Below are 15,981 nucleotides of genomic sequence, written 5' to 3'. Positions count from 1 at the left end.
GACCGACCAGATGTGTATCTAATTCATGATAGACATGTAGGATTGTTACAGGTTTTGCTGGATATGCAACATGGTAGTGTTCGACGAGGTGTAGCAGCACAGTGGCCCGACCTTAAAAGCAGGTGGTGCATGCGCCATATGGGTGCGAACTTCTACAGACAGTTTAAAAACAAAGAGTTGATGAAGCTTTTCGAAAAGTTGTCCAGTCAAAACCAGCAACAGAAATTCAATGCCCTACGAGCAAGACTTGATGAACTGACTCTAAAACAAACAGCGGACGCTGCTGTAACAGCCCAAAAGGCTTAAGCATGTCATTAAGCATCATAAACGTAATTGGCATCATGCTTAATTGTTTTGGTGATTTATGAGCATGCATTTTCAATTAAACAAATTGTAAAAATCAATATTAATTGATGCGTTGTTAAGCAACTCACCATATTACTATACAACATAGGGCTGAAAACAATTTTAGAAATTAGTACATGATATGCGGAGAATATAGATGAATTTTCCCAAATTTTTGGGAAATGTTTAGAAGGCATAAAAATTATCACAAGTTGGAAAACATAGCATCTTTGAACAATTTTTATTCAAAATTGGCTCAAGCATTCTGGGTCAAATAAGTTAAAATGGGTTGCACATGAATTATAGAATCCAGCAAAATTGATCCTTGAATTTTGTGATGACTTTTCAACCACTAGAGAAATTGGAGAAAAACAAATGAGAGAATGAAGACACTAGTACAAACTAACACCAAAATTTATCTAGCTTCTTCACTGTTGCTGTTCTTCTCTCTCTCTCTCATATTTCCTTCATAGCAGAGCAGGTCGGCGCAGCCATCCTTGGCCTTGAGCAAAGCTGCCACCTCAAGCTCTCCCGATCCTTCCTCACAGGAGTAGCAGAGAAATGCAGCACGCCATCTCTCTCTTCCCTTCTCCACTGAGTCCAGCAGAGGAGCAACCGAGCAGGCAAAAGCCATTTGCTCTCCTCCTCCCTTTCCTTCTACTGCAAGCCATCACCCATGCCACACACACGCCGGCATACTTAGCAGCAGCAGCTACCACCTCACCAGCTCGCGCATGGTCAGTGCCTCAGCTGGCCACGCTCGCATGCGTTTGCCAGCGTTGCTGACTCTCTGCACCACGGCGCAGCGCACCCACGAGACTGCGAGCTCGTCCGTGAGGACCCCGCCGCACGAGCGCCGCTGTGAGCAGCTATTGCCTAGGCGAGTCGTCGCCCCGTTGAGCCGGTGACCACAGCTGCCGAACAGCCCCGATCTATCCCTCACCGTGAAGCTCGTGGTCGTCTTCCTCTCCGCACACAGCCACGCCACCGCACGAAGCATCCCCGAGCTGAATTCCGCGTGAAGCCCCACCAAGCCACTCCGCCGACCAAATCCACTGCTCGGCCAACGTCGCTGGACCTCTCCGGAGCTTTGGCGCGCGTGACTTTGACTTAGGCCCGCGGCCGGCGTGTCTTCCGCGGAGCGCTAACCGCCGTCACGTCGGGCGCTCGTCGCCGGACCTTTCTGGCCAGGCCCGTCAGCCGAGCTATGCTCAAACCGGTTCCCCGCGATCGCTGAAAGCTTTCGCGCGTGCTTGTTGGCCCTCGGCCCGACGCCGGCACGGCCGTCCGCATGCGCCTTGCGCCGTCGTGCCCCTTCGCTCACCGCCGACCGTCTTCGGGCCGAGCCCGCCGGTCGAGTGCCGCACAGAGGAGTTCCTAGTGGTGGACTGTTGCCGCTGCCACCCTTCACCGATCGTTTGGCGCCGTCGTTCACCGGCGGCAACATCGCACCGTCCCTTCTTCATCAACTCCGGCGCAGAGCTCCGAGATTCCACCGCCAACCCACTGCTCTGAGCTGCCTCCGTCCAAGCCGAACCGCTGGTGAGCTTCCCCACGCCGTTTCCTTGCTTTTGCATGCGGTCTTTATAAGTTTGCCCGTAGCCGGCGCGGCGTTCCTCGACGACCGACCGCCGCCGCCCATGGCCGCCTGTCGCCGGCCCAGCTCCGGCCGGGCTCACCGGCCGTGAGTACCTTGAATGGATTCCCCACTTCATGCTGGTGTCGCCGGTGCTCTCCGCTGGCCGTGCCGTGCCGCCGTTCGCCGCCGGCGACGTCGCCCGAGCCGCCGGCGCGCGGTGTACTGGGCTCGGGTCAATTTTGACCCGGGTCAAACCCGTCAGGCCCACTGTCAGCCTCAGTGGCTAGCCGGCCGGGTGTGCAAAAAGTATTGCGGGCATTTTTATTAATCGGGAAACTCCGGAAAATGCGAATTAGAATATTTGTTCAATGTTAAATCGGCTGGAGTTTGTAAAATGCATAGAAAATCGAATATATGTCCAAAAATTATGAAACTAATTTTGTTGGCCTTGTGTTATCATACTCTGCGCATGAAAAATACTAGGTGTTATGAAATGTATAGTTAAATTTATTCAATTAATGAAATGTGTTTAATCTTCAATAATTCATAAACAATTTTTGATAAGTCCAAAATTTGTAAATTAAATTATGTTAATCTTGTTAAATTATGCCATGTTCATTAAAAATGCTAGGGTTTATGAAATGCTTACTGAGGATTAATAAGTTGTCAAAATGGTTTCAATCTTTAGACATTTTATAATTGGTTAGTCCATAATTTGAGTTGTGTAAATCCTATTAGTGGGTTCCCTGTTCACTTAAAAGAGTTGCCCTCATGTTAAGTATAGTTAGTTTTCTTTTAGATTTAATCTTAGAGTTAAGCTTAATCGATCTAGGAAGTTGTCAAATGTTAAATAATAATTTAGATAAGGAAATCCTTAAGGCTTTTAACTCATGGCATAAGTGCATTGCGTCTCCACTGTTATCTTACAGTGAAGCATCTTTCATTGCGTGTCATTCATATTCATTACGTTGCATGCGTGATTCTTTTAGGAAACTTCAACCCGGCGAACGAGGGTATCCCCGGAGGTTCCCGCAGTGGTGATCGTGACTCGGGTAGCTGTGAGCAGCAGCTAGGGCAGCAAGGCAAGCATCGTTCATATTGCACCGTGTCTACTTGAAAATTTAATATGTTATCTACGCTTATGTATACATTGCATGTGTCGGGTACCGAGTTGGGTAGAACCTATGCCGATGCATTATCCCATTTTGGTCACGTGTCATGTGTTGTTCCTAGGAGCCTAGTGGTGTCGTCGAGGTCTAATGATAGTTCGCTATGCTTAGTGGTACTTAGGCTTTCCGGTAGAAGTCGACGACGGCGTCCACCGTTGTCGCGAGCCTAGGGCTTATTACTTGTTCACACTTGTGGTTGTGTTGAGGATGAGTCGGTTTGGTGAGTGGTGAGTTGAGACGAGGTGTGGGCGGTGTTAGGGGTGTCATCTGCTCACGGGGAGTCCTCAGGCAGTTCGGGGAGGGAACCCGGACACCGTAGACCGCTTGCACCGGTTAAGCACCGATCATCGGTGTAGTCGGCTTTAGCACTTACCTTACTCACCACATGCTGATATAATGGTAGGCGAGCTGATTACCTTCGCAGACGTGGTCATGTGGGCCTCGTCATAGACGGTGTGAGTCCGGTTTGAGTCCGGGCTTTTAGCGGTATTAGTTTGCTCGGGGAGTAGTTCTAATACCGCTGTACCGAGCTATGGTTGATCCACATGGTTGGGCCTGGTTGGGAAAGGTTGTCACGGGTACCCCCTTGTGTGCATCTTAGCGGGTGGCACAAGCCGTATGGTCCCTGTGTCGTGTGGGTCCAGGAGTATCCCCTGCAGGGTGTATAATCAGTTCGAACTGCCGCACTCTCGGTCATGAGCATCGCTATCGCTTATCTCCACCGAGCGACCATGTTTGGTCGTAGAGTTTCGATGTTGGTTGTGGCATGGTTGGATTGGGGTGGTTTGGTCGGTATGTGGTCGGTGGTTTGGTGGTAATGGTTTACTTTTATACACTTGTTGTTTACATATCTGTTGTGGTCAGTTGGTTGGCAGAGTTTGAGTCGGTGGTTGGTTAAGTCAGTTGCTTACACCTATAGTCTAGGTTGCTTACCGCTTAATGAACTTAAACATGTCTTAATCCTTGCTACAGCTTTAAATGCATGATCCTTGGAGTCGAGAATATATATACTCATACTGTATAAGACTTGCTAGTACCTTCGTACTAAGGGGTGCTACCCTTAAGTTATTTTCAGGTTCACAGGTTGGCGAGGAAGAGGCAGTTTTCGGCTACTTTTTGCCTGCCGATCCGGGTGGCGGGCAGGAGTAGCACATTCTACTCCGAACTCCGACGCTTTTGGTATGGAGCCTAAGGGCATACGGCTCCATACTCTTTTGTTGTATAGGTTTTTCTTCCGCTGCTTAGTTGTTGCTGTTCTTCTTTTGTTGTAAATTGTGGAAGCAGTTGCATGTTTAATAATTGTAATCCAGTTTAATTACTTGCTCTCTATTAAACTGTGTTGTGATATTTGAGTTGGAAGGCATGTGTTCCGATCCTGGGCACAAAACACGTGCCGGGACTACCGGAATGGTATTCTGGTTAATCGTCGAGGTTGTGATTATGAATAATGATCCTCCTGATGATTAATTAGAATACTATTTGGACGGTTCCTCACAGCTGCACTTAACGGTGATGAACCGATAGCTCTCAGACCTCTTCCAACAAATACTCCGCATATAGTAAGGAGATCAGGTTCAGCTATTAGGAGCTTCTCACAGTGGATACGTAATGAGCCAAATGAAAAATGGGTTCTGTTGTATGACAGTGGTGGTGCAAGATATGGAGTAATGACTACAAATCTTGCAGAGGTTTATAACTGGGTCATGCGAGGAATAAGGTCCCTACCACTAGTTGGAATTGTAGAAAGCATTTTGCATGGGACTTGTTAGTATTTTATTGATCGGTATGCAGCTGCTAAGAATGTAATGGAGGACAATCGTATGCTTTACGGACTGATGCTATGTGAGTACATGGAGAAGGCCAATAAGAAGGCCCACATGCATCGTGCAAATCAAGAGGGGACTGCGGAGCACAGGTTCAGTGTCCTGTACCGGGATAAGGGTCGGAGGGGGGGGGGGGAAGACGTGAGCGGCATGTTCAAGAGTGTGTGCTAAGGAGTGGGACATGCATTTGTAGTTGCCAGAAGCCACAATTACTCCACAAACCTTGTACACACGTCATAGCCGTGTGTGCGGAGCACCATATGGTTACGACATTGTTGACACTTTTACAAGTAATCCAGGGCCTGCAAGAATATATGTGCCTGATTTGGAAAAGATGAAGAACACACCTGGCCGAAGACAAACTCGTCGGATTCGCAATGATATGGATGAATCCGAGGCTGGCCCTAGGGTCAAATGATGCAGTCAGTGCAATGAAACAGGTCACACGTACAAGTATTGTCCCAAAAATACACCTGGTGATGCACCTGCTGTCTAGGTGAGTATTATGACGCGTTGTGCTCGATTTGTAGCATTTGAACCTTCATTTGTAGGTAACTGTCGCAATGTGTTAATGTTGCATATAGTAATATATTGAATTTGCATTCAAAGTATATTGTTACTGTCTATATCTAACAATGCATTAATGTACATGTCTTTCAAATGCAGATATGGCGGACCCTGCGACCCCCGAGCTTCTAGACCCTGCAGTGGACAAGAGGTATCGCAGCTTCTTGTCCATCGAGCACCAGACGGAGCTAGGAGTGTTTCGACCACGGGGCCCTGGAGAGCTGCTTACGATCGACGAGCGATGGAAGCACAGGTACTTCGATAATTTCATACGAAATTGCCATATCACTGATGTAATTCCATATTATTGATGTACTGCAATACTTTTAGGTTGGCAGCAGTGGGACTCCTACCGCTTTGCCTGTTGGTTGAGGCCCGATCAACGGAGAATCCCGAGGCAGCTGCATGTTGTTTCTACTTTGACCGGCCGCTGATAGCAGCTCTGGTCGACCGATGGAGGCCGAAGACACATACGTTCCATCTCCCGTGCGGCGAGATGACCCCGACGTTACAGGATGTAGCCTACCTCTTAGGCCTACCTTGCGCGGGAGCTGCGGTTGGGGTCATCAATATGGATGCTGACTAGATCAACGTCATGCATCAGGGCTTTGGCCCGGTTGAGCGGAAGGCGGACGCACCCCCCTACGTGCCTGAGTTCTTGTCCGATGCACGAGGGCCAACGAAGAAGTGGATCCTACAGTTTCAGGTTCGGTACAATACAACCTATCATTTACTATTGTAGTATCGAGTAATGATCGTTATTGACACCAGTCATATTTGCAGCCGGCGTACATACACCCCCATGCCAACGCATATTCGGTGTCCAGGCATTTGGAGGCCTTTCTGCTTTGATTGTTTGGGTGGGTTATGTTCACCAGCGGCTAAGGCCACCTGGTTGCGAGGACGCTTGTGCCGTATGCCAGGTTTGGGTTTGTCACCGTTGTGTACCCGCGACGAGGATTACTGACTCACGAAGGCACCGCCTGTCTTCGACATCTACGTCGAAGAATACTCACCGCACCGCGTCATGCGGCAGTTTGGCCGTCACTAGGCATTCCCTCTAGTCCACATTCGTACCATCCCCGTGCACGTCCACAGGTACATATGCAAAATTAAAGTTTTCGTAACCTTCGTCTTATTGTGACTTACATTTACCATGGTTCAATTGCAGGTACACACGCAAAGGCCAGCCGGTTGGCAACCTCTGGGCAGATCGCTTGGCCCCTTACGTGGCAGCATGGGCCCAAGCGCTACAGGATGTCGTGGAGGAGGTCCGTCCCTACAACGAGCGGAGCTTCAACGAGTACCTACGGTGGTACGTTCCACGTATACGCACACGGGTCACCTACACCCCTGAGGGTGTCCAGCCCCACATCGCGTCGACAACGGAGGCATACCCGGTGCATTGGGATGAGGACGCTGCATTAGCGGTAAGTTTTCCTTTCAAGTCAGTAGTCCATACTCAACGAATAAAACCGTATATTTTAATTGTTTTTTTCTTGTTCGTATCCGCAGGCAGATATCATTTATGATGTACATAAGGATGCAACTGGTGCCATGGACCGCCTCCGGCAAGGGCAACACCTCAGTGCGTCGGATGTTGCAGGCTTGATCAAGCGGGTTTTCGACAAGACTGCACGCGCCTTAAAGTTTACCTCCTGCCGATCCACCACAGATGTAGCAGGGGCGCCTCCCAGGTCTAGTGGTGTCCACGCCGAGTCGTCTCGGCGGTTAGATGTGCATCGCCGTTCATTGGTGTCGGCACCCACACGATCCCTTTTACCATGTCATGCAGGCTCGGAGCAAATAGGTACGAATTTTTATTTCGAACGACATTCAACAATATTCGTTACTTACTACTTCATTGATTATTAAACTTTCATTAGGTGCACCTACACAAGCCTCGACGCAGCCTTGTAGATCGAGCCCTGTGCGTCCACCCTCAGGTACTGGCCGCCCCCTTCATCCCAGTTTTCAATACATTCAGCAAATTAAGGTAATATTGTGCACAGGTTACTTCGGTGATAAGACCGGTTCGTCTTCAGCAGCCCCACGCCCGACTCCACCAGCATCATTCGAGCCATACTACGGCACGACAGCCTAGCCTTCTTCTACTGCACCGGCATACCACGCAGGTACAATTGTATATTTTTTACTACTACTTCCAATACCATATTGTTCGTATCTAACATAATTATTTGTTCGTAGGCCCCTGCAGCCAGTACACATGGACGCCAGGAGAGCCTTCACAGTCCTCCTACCCTAGTCAGGAGGATGAGGCTAGCCCAAACGCCGCATACGATCTCGTTCGTGACTTCTTCAGGGGCACACCTGAATATGACGTCCTCCAGCGGTCCTAGGTACCCAGTGCTCCCCTTCGGACATAGCCCACGCAGGACGAGGCCTCGACACCGGTGCTCCCTGCTAGGCCTACCAGACAGGTCGGTCCACCCGACCCCCTCATCTACTCTAGGGGCCATGTGAGGGTTAACTAGCGGCATCGGGACCACGATGGGGGGGCACGGGCGACAGCAACGGGGGAGTCAACAGTAGAATTTTAGATTTTTTGTAAATTACATATGCATATTCGCTTCACGATGTACTCCTACGTATTCAGACACATTTACTCTTTATGGTCCACTTAGCATGTTGTAACTGCATTTTGTATTCCAAAACGATGGCATCCTAGTTGCATTTCTTAATCCGACGCGACCACACGCTACATTCTATCGTCATCATTATATCTTACAAAGCAACTTATGCAACGAGTGACACCTCACGTACTCTGTTGGGAGTGTAACTTTAATCACGAAGTGACCACACTATTGAACTTTAACCATGACATGACAACATATGCCTCCTTGCGCAGGCTTTAGACAAGAAGTGACAACACTGGACAGCTTTTTCCAAATAATAAATGACAACACAGGTACCAATAAATGTGGAATATCTGACCATCATCAGTGACACAACTTTCCCATTCTTCAAGATGGAATCCGATGCTCCTGCCACCATCTGAGCCCCTGCACTCACTCTTTTCTTCAAGAGCGAATCCAATGTTCCTACTTCCCCCAACCATAAATAGCCGAACCTCCTTACGTTGATGCACCACTCATTTCCCAGATCTCTCAAGTGCAATGTCTTCCTCAGCTCCATCGAGCCCACCAAAGAAACATTAGGGGACTACCGTACCTCAAGGTATCGAACCACCAATGTGCTTCTGTGGTGACCTTTACAAGCTCCGCGAGTCGCAGGACATCTCATACACCTATGGGCTGCGCTTCTTCATGTGTGCCAACTACGAGTATGACAAGCCTCAACATGCAACATATGAGTATCGACCGGTATAACAACAGATATCAGCCTCATCTCTGCCGATTTCACACCCTGTTTTACTAACCGCTCATGTTGTTCTATTTGTTCAGTCCCCTCCACCGCTCTGTGATTTTATTCAATGGCTCGACAATGAGCAAAATGAGGAACAGAAGCAGTGGGTCGACATGAACAAGAGGTGGAGAAGGGAAGCGTACGCATGTCGGGAGGCTGAGAAGGCAAGGAAGCAGGAGAGAGCCCGCCGTGCTAAGGCGGCAGGTCCCGATGCCCTCCAAAAGGGAAAATATCCTAGATGCACTCAGTAGAGAGTATCTAATATAACCCGACATACTTTCACTCTCTAAGGCATGTTATGATTAGGATCGACGCACTAATAAGTAGGTCTTAGTGCGAACCGTACATGCCACCTTCGTTTCCTCGTCGTGTCGTCGTGGTTACAGTCTTATGTAATATTTTCACCCTATATTTAATACTATGTTTGTCGTCGTTCGCATCCCATAACCACATAATATGCTACGAGTGCTAATAACTAATTTTTTTATTCTCCGACTATTACATAACCTACTCCAAATTTTAATTCCAAATTTTCTTAAAGCCCTTTTTTATTTTATGAATTACACAAAATTTGGCATTTGTGGGGAAAAAAGGCCCTTACCCAGAGAGGGCGGTTAGCCTCCTTGCCGCCCTCTGAGGGGGCGGTTAGCTGGTCTAACTGCCCTCTCAGAGGGCTGCAGGCGCCTAGTTTTGTAATTTTTTCTATGAGGAATCTATTTATTTAAATTTTTAATCCAAAAAATATAAAAATAAAGAAAACTCGAGACCGAGCAGGTGGCAGTGGGCAGATGGCCCATGCGATTGGCCCGAGTGGCTGGCCAGTTGAGCCGGCCCAGGCAGAGGGCGGCCTGGCATCTCAGCGTGAGGTGCAGTCGGCTGCGGGCTCCTTGGCCCACGTGGGTTGTGGTCGGGAGTAGACCAGGACGGGCGCGCAGCTGCCAGGCCTGTGTGGCGTGGTAGGTAGGCCTGCGGGTGCATGACATGGCCCAAATGGATGGGAGGGCACCGGAAGGGAGGACAGACCACGTGAAGACTTCAGGGATCTTTCTCTCTTCTCCCTTAATTATAAAAAATTAAAAAAGACCTAAGGCGTGTTATTTCACTAGAATATTCCTCTGTCTCTTGCAATTCCTCTACCAATCGCCTGTGCGTGCGTCCGTCCGATTGCTCGTGCGTCCGTCCTATGGCTCCTTCACCCGCCTGCGCGCATTGCGCATTAGTCCCCCTGCTCCTTCTCCCCGCTCCCGAAATCGCCTCCCGATTTCTCCGCTCCCCCGTTCCGTCCCTCCTGATTTCTCTACAGCCAAATCGAGATATCTCATTTCTCCCATCGTCGCATGCCGAATCCCACCGAGACTGGCCTCGTCAGCACATCGCATCGGACGGAGCCGAAGGACCGAACAAGAGATGGCCTCGGCGTTGTCCTCCCTACACTATGGCGATAGCCTCTCGGTGGTGGCCATCTCCGCTGCGACGGCCGTGCTTTGCGAGGCCATCTCATGGCTCCTCATCTATCGCACCGCCACCTACAACTCGCTCCACGCCTCCTTCGAGCGCCACTCATGCAAGCTTGACGCCATGAAGTCCAGCTCCAACCCCTCTACCTCCTCCAGCGCCACCTCCTCCTCCTCTTCCGTGCAGCTTGCCTTGTTGCGGGTCAAGAAGATGGACTGCGTCGAGACCAGCCTCAAGGACGCCACACTGGAGCTCTCGCTCTCCAAGCTCAAGTCGGGCGCTGTCGTCGCCGTCGTGCTCTTCATTGTCTTCGGCCTGCTCAACTCGCTCTTTGAGGGACGTGCCATCGCCAAGCTGCCCTTCGCACCCTCCCGCTTGTTTAGTGGATGAGCCACCGTGGCCTACTCGGGAACGACCCCACCGACTGCTCCATAGTCTTCCTCTACTTCCTCTGCTCCATGAGCATCCGCACCAACCTCCAAAAGCTGCTCGGTTTCACGCTACCACGCGCAGCGGCCGCGACATGCGGGGGGCTCTTTCCCATGCCCAATCCGAAAGTAAATTGAGGTACCAGATCGATCTCTTTGCTTGAATTTTCGTTGCTTCAGGTTTTTTATTACTCTTGTGTCTTACAAAGATGAGCAGATCAAGGTGCTAGATTCTGTCAATTGTTAAATTTTGCATCCTATATCTACTAAGGTATTTTGCATCCTAGATCTACTAATACAATGATGGCTTCTTTCAATCCGGTTGCCTTTTAGTATCCTATTGGAATTTTGGGTGAGTCACACATTTTTTTGGGTGAAAAGTAATGTTAATAAAGGTTGGTTATGTTAGGAGAAACAATAGAAAAAAAAATCATCATTGACCTTGTGTTCTTTGGGGGATAATCTACACTAGATATTCCTCCCTGCAATAACTGGTTAGAATGAACTATATGCATATTTGTGTGGTTATAAGGCATCGAAGTTCATTGAGGATAAGACAACAAATACTTTAGCATTAGCTTTGACTCTGATCTACTTTGGAGTTCAGAGGTGTGCTTCGATGCAATCAAATGCGCACATATATCTTGATATATCTAGATTTGGGCTCAAGATTTCACTAATTTTAGCGACTTCTCCATTCTATCCGTGTAGAAGAGGAATAATGCTTGCATACTTGCAAAATTTTCACCCAAGATCTGGAGCCATAATCTAGCTTTTTCCCGAGTAGGATATGGCCTTCTTGCAGGCAATTTGGGTTCCAAATTCCAATGGCTCAATTCATAATTCAAATCTAGAACTAGAAATTCCAGCTAGCCTCCACCGAAATTCCAGTAATAAAAAAACGGTTGTGAACACTCATTGGCACACACATCAATGCCATTATTGCATGGGTGTACATTAAATTTTGAGCTGTTTGTAACTTTGTATATGGAATACATTTAGCTAGGAACAATAGAGCTAAGTTTCTTTAGGACTGAGGATATATGCCTACATGTTGCATGGCAATATGGAATAACCAAACAAGAGCTACATGGGTGTCATACTGTCATGTGTCAGATATTGAGCATATATCATATGTGTTTAAGTTAAATTCCACTCATATACTACATAAAGTTAATTTATCCAATCACTTACATCACTCAAATTTTAATCCCAAATTGGTTGGAATCTGAATCTTATCCTACTCTGTCACAACTGTGAACCTGACGGTTCCCATCAGAATTGTGAACACTGGCCTGTCTAGAACGACTCTGACTCTTTGGGAATTAAAATGTGTGGAAGCAGATTTCATTAGATTTTTACTGTGTTTCTAGGTGCACAAGAGACCAGATTGATGACATTCTATCATAATGCTATTCTTGATGGTTTTGTGTATCAGTACTTAGGCTGATGTTCTTGGATCGTGGGAAAGGGAGTAAGGACACTTTGGAAGGTTTTGGAATGCTATGCGGTTGGCCTTGGCAACTTAGAATGTTATCAGTTTTGTGAATTGTTCAAAACTTTGCACAAGGCCATGCGTAGGATTAGCTCGTGTCAGTCTGTTTCTGTGGAGATTGGTTTATTAGTTCTAACACTTAAGACGCGGGTGGTTAAAATTTAGATCATTCTAGAGTCTGGAGTTTGGACATAGATTATCAGGACATGTGAGCTTTGGGCCAATATACTTAAGATAAAAGGCTATGTTGTTGTTGTTTGGACATGGATTTGTATAGTCACAAAGGTATCTATACTAATGATGTCCAATAGACTAGCAACATGCATTAGCTTCTCATGTAGGAAATTTGATAATATTTTCTAGGAGGCAAAGCTGCCTCTCCATGCATACTGATTTGTCTTTTAAATGTCAATTGGCTTGACATAAGGAGAATTATTAAGCCGAGCTTGACATGTGAGTATCAAAATTGATGTGTCTTTCAATATTTCTAGGAATGGGAGACCTCAAAGCCTCAAAGATTGGGAGGAGGCCTGATATCTTTTGGAAGCTCATCCTTGTCCATCCTTCCATCCATTACCATCTGTGGTGACCTTTGGGTGATGATGAGGGAGAGCAAGCATCTCATCCTTTTGATGAACCACAAGAATACCGAGGAATGATGGTTCATACAAGCCAACAAAGCCAACTTCAGTAGTTTTGGATGACATGTGATGTGCTAGATAGATGTTGGGCCAAATGTTCTACACCTTTGGATGACATGGAATTTTGGATGTAGTTTTCCAGCTTACATGGGCTCTAGATGAATAAGGTTGTTCTGTCATCTTTGAGCTTTTCTAAAGCTATGTTTGGATGACTACACAAATCACGAAGTGTGTGGATACGTGTTTTTTGCTGGATACCGTTAGGAATAAAAGAGTATTCAATCCCTCTGCACCATCAATTTTTTCCCACCATTTGTATACTGGGATCTACATGGATGACATATCCGTTTCTCAGGCTTCAGAAATCTCGGTAAGCTGTAGGCGGCACCAATGGTATTTTGGCATGCACAACATGAAGCATATAAGCACTATGATCCTTCACGATCCATTGTTAGATCTGCTTGTTTAAAAATGGCATCAGGAGTACCACCGGAGGGGTCTTGTTTCCTTTCTGTATGCAGTGATTGACACAATGATTCAAGCTTCTTCTTTTGATTTTTCAACCTCTCAATTTGATTCTTAACGCTCACGCTGCAGAAACATCATAAGTGAGTCAAAACTAGCATAAAAAACTTACATATGATGCAAGATCAACTGAAATAATAATCCTTGCATGGCTGTACGTGTGTTTCATCACTTTTGTCTAACAATTTTTTGGCGCCCGTTGCAAAGCACGGGCAAATAACTAGTCACTTCATATTTTTTAAGTAGTAGAGATATTTTAAAAATAGCACATAGGAAATTAAATTTCCAGGAAGTAGCCTATTTTATCACACTTAAAGCCTTAGCGTGACTTCCTAACTTAGTCACGCCACATGCATTGGCGTAACCAAGGTGGCCACGCTGACGGTAGCCCTGACACCTTTACATGTGGGGCCGACGTGGCGCATCTGAGTCGCGCCATAGGGGTTGGCGCGATCGCCTGTCACACCAACACCTTTGACGTGACTCAGCTGTATACAGAGAACCGCACCGGCCCTTCTCTCCCGCAACTCTTCTTCCTCCTCTAGCTCTCTATGACCAGGCGACACAACGGCGGTGCCGATGACCCCCCTCCCATTCCTCCACCAATCGGGTCCGATTCGAAGGGGATTTCGTGGGGACATGTCCTAGGAAGGTATCCTCCATTCCCTCCAAGTTTTTTCAGTTTTTTTGGCTTGCATTCTTAGTTCAAGGGTAGTTAGGGTTTAGGATTTTGTTGATGACGATATATGAAATTTGTATGTTTTGGGGTTAGATCGGAGGTCAAATATCGTGCTATGGATGTATAGTTACACATGTGTAACGTGTAGAATTTGTTACATGCAATTATTTGAGCGTATGAAATTAAATCATATATGATTAGGCTTAATGTATATGAGAAAAGCATGCTCTTCTATATATATATGAGTAATTTTGAATTGTTGTGATGAAATGATGAGGCGTAGGTATTGAAATGGATTATGTGTAGGCTTTACATATGTGAACGGCAGTGCCAGGGTGGTAGGGCTCACTACGTTATCATGGAGTTGGTGTCGGAGAATGATTGGAAGTTGTACAAGGATTATGTGAATGGTTCTCAAGTTTGTTGCGCGAAGGTTATAGTTGATGTGGGTATAGGGGGAAGCTCGATGGCATCGGTTCAAGACGTGCTGGGTAGTATTAGTCAGGAAGTGGAGCTGATTGAGCATTTGACTTAGAAAATTACCGTCATTGTCCAGAGGTGCCGTTGTCTCCGATTTCGTCGATATTACAGTTCCAGAGATACCTCTTGCCTCTGTTCAGGAGATAGTTGCCGATGGTTCCAATAACTTTGATTTGGGTGTGGTACGTAATGACTTTGATGATGGCTTTTTTGATAAGAATTAGCAAGGAAATGGCCACAAGGTTAAGTGATTCCATAAGCAAAGCAGTATTTGACCCAAATGTGTGAGTATCTACACCTAACCACCTATACCTTTTCATCCTGAGATGATCAACATAATATAACTTTAACTTGAACCATATCAACTCTTCATCAACATCCACATCCACTTCCCAACATACCATCACAACATCTCGATATCGAACTATACGTTTGATGAAAATGGACAGAAGCATGCTCATAACCGAGAGAGCGGCAATTCAAATTGATCTTACACTCTGCAGGGGGTACTCCTTTACCCACACTACTCGAAAACCATTTGGCTTGCATGACCACACAGGTCCACACAAGGGGGTACTCGTGACAACCTTTCCCGACCAGCCCAAACCATTTGAAACAGACATCTCTCGGTGCGGAGCCCACTTAGGTCTACTCCCAAAGCAACCTCAAGTGTCTCTACAAGCCCATCCGCTCACACGGTAGATGTACAAGCCCAAATGATCACAGCTACCAAGGTATTCGGCTTATCGTTACCATATTCGGATATGTGGAAAGTACAGATAAGTACTAAAGCCAACTGCACCAACGAACGGTGCTTAATCGATGCAAGCAGTCTATGGCATCCGTGTTCCTTCCCCGACCTACCCCTAGCACTACCCATATCTCGTCTCATCCTCACAACTCATACATCCCAACATCATCATTATCCTTGAATGTAATTAAGCCTATAGCTCATGAACGATGGAACATTCTACCGCTCGACTTCTACCGAAGACCTATGCATTACTAAGAATTTTGGAAAAAATTTCAGTTAGACACTAACATAGTTATACCCAGGCTACAAGGATTGAAATCATCAATAACTAGTTAGGGATAATGCAACAAGATAGGTGCTACCTGATTTCCCGACATTGACTAGCTAATATGCATAACATACATAAAGTAATAACTTATCAAATTTGACTTCACATGATCCAAATTATGAGGTGAAGTCTGCTTAGATGCTTGTCTTGGTGCTCAGCTTCATAATCAACAACCACCAACTACAAATCCCCCTTGATCACGCCCACATCACGCTCTGGTCCTTCACTCTCTAAAGAAAAGCGCATGCAATGCGATGAGCATGAATGAGGTGCGATGAGATATGCCACATGATGCGTAAAGAATGAGGATGCAGTACAATAAGCTA

At 46.8% G+C, this 15,981-nt stretch overlaps 1 pseudogene; it reads left to right on the top strand.

Moving 5' to 3' along the window:
• The first annotated feature begins 10,277 nt into the window (after window positions 1-10,277).
• Window positions 10,278-10,891, top strand: LOC133887046 (uncharacterized; annotated as a pseudogene).
• Window positions 10,892-15,981: the final 5,090 nt, after the last annotated feature.

This window comes from Phragmites australis, chromosome 1 (genome assembly GCF_958298935.1).
Source record: "Phragmites australis chromosome 1, lpPhrAust1.1, whole genome shotgun sequence".
NCBI lineage: Eukaryota > Viridiplantae > Streptophyta > Magnoliopsida > Poales > Poaceae > Phragmites > Phragmites australis.
This window is presented reverse-complemented; position numbering and strand designations above follow the sequence as displayed.